This window comes from Bos mutus, unplaced genomic scaffold (assembly GCF_027580195.1).
Source record: "Bos mutus isolate GX-2022 unplaced genomic scaffold, NWIPB_WYAK_1.1 CTG216, whole genome shotgun sequence".
Classification (NCBI taxonomy): domain Eukaryota; kingdom Metazoa; phylum Chordata; class Mammalia; order Artiodactyla; family Bovidae; genus Bos; species Bos mutus.
Genome location: NW_027219617.1, coordinates 59,866 through 61,406, shown reverse-complemented (window position 1 = coordinate 61,406; position 1,541 = coordinate 59,866). Strand labels below are relative to the sequence as shown.

The following is a 1,541-nucleotide window of genomic DNA, read 5'->3' as shown; positions in this document are numbered from 1 at the left end:
TTTAAATTGAACAATAAGAAGAACAAAGATTAAAGACAAGACTCTGACTTAAAACAATGATAAGAAAATACAGGTAAACACAGAAACTATTTAAAAAGCAGCTTTACTCTATAAAACATATTATTTATTCATTCCATATTATTTATTGATTCCATACTGTCAATAAATTCCACCATTCTAGATGCAATGATGAACCACCCATCATACAGCTTACATTCTAATGGGAAGACTGTCATTGGTAGAATGGACATGCAGTTCATTCTTTAATTATATTTATCTTAATTGCTTGCAATTAAAAGAAAATTTGAATCAGATTTATGAAGATTTTTATATTGTGGAAGATTGGTCCTAATACTAAATTACTACTTTCCTGATGAATAATGCACTTATTTAATACTTAATCTGATTTTGTTTTTCTCCAGAGCTGATTCATAGCATTAGTCATCTCAGAATTCCTTAGGATTAATGGTTTTAACATGGGGGTTTTGATTGTATAAAACACAGTCAATGATTTGTCAATATGGAAGGTTGTGGCAGGTCTTACATATATGAAAATACAGGGGACAAAGAAACAGGCAGCCACAGTAATGTGGGAACCACAGGTCTGTAGTGCTTTCTGCCTCTCTTCCTGACTCGTGTTCTTCAGAGAGTGCAGGATGACTCCATAGGAGATGAGTAAGAGTAAGAATACAGTACTGCAGATCAGTCCTCCATTAGCCACAACTAAGATGCCAATGACACAGGTGTCAGTACAGACCAGTTTCAATAAGGGGTACCTATCACACGTAAAGTGATCAATGATATTGGGGCAACAGAATGGGAGCCCAGAAATAGTGCTAATTTGAATAATTGAGTGCAAAAAGTCTCCAACACAGGACACCACCAGAATCGCAACACACACCCTTTGCCTCATGATCACCAAGAAATGCAAGGGCTTACAGAGGGCCACATAGCAGTCATAGGCCATTGTTAACAGAAGGAAGACCTCTGATCAACCAAAAAAGTGCTCTATGAACAGCTGGATCATGCATGATTCAAAAGATATGGTATTTTCCGCAAATAACAAGTCTGAAATTAATCTGGGCACAATAGGAGAGGAATAATCTACATCCATAATTGATAAGAAAGTAAGGAAAAAGTACATCAGAGAATTCAGTGTCCTACTGACCATCATATCAAAACAATGAACAGGTTGCCCACCACAGTCAAAATGTAGAACAGCAAGAATATAACAGAAAAGGACTTTCTGCTCCTTTGAGTTCCTTGTGAGGCCCGGGAGGTAAAATAAGTTACATTGTTCCTTGGTTCCATCTAGTCTGGACAATAGCTGACCTCACATATTAGAAGCAGCTTACCTAGAAAACAAGGGGGACACATTTAAATTCACCATAAGTTTTCTATTTGTCCATTCAATTAAAAAATGTGCAGACAGATTGATTTTTGTCCAGTAGTTCATAGAAATATACCCAAGTTGCAAAAGTCACAGTTCCCTTCCCTCAGTGATATCACACAAAATGAAGGATCAGAAAATTCCAGACCAA

The 1,541-nt window shown here is 36.6% G+C and overlaps 1 pseudogene; it reads right to left on the bottom strand.

Moving 5' to 3' along the window:
- Positions 1 to 397: 397 nt before the first annotated feature.
- Positions 398 to 1,311, bottom strand: LOC102284003 (olfactory receptor 4A47-like; annotated as a pseudogene).
- Positions 1,312 to 1,541: the final 230 nt, after the last annotated feature.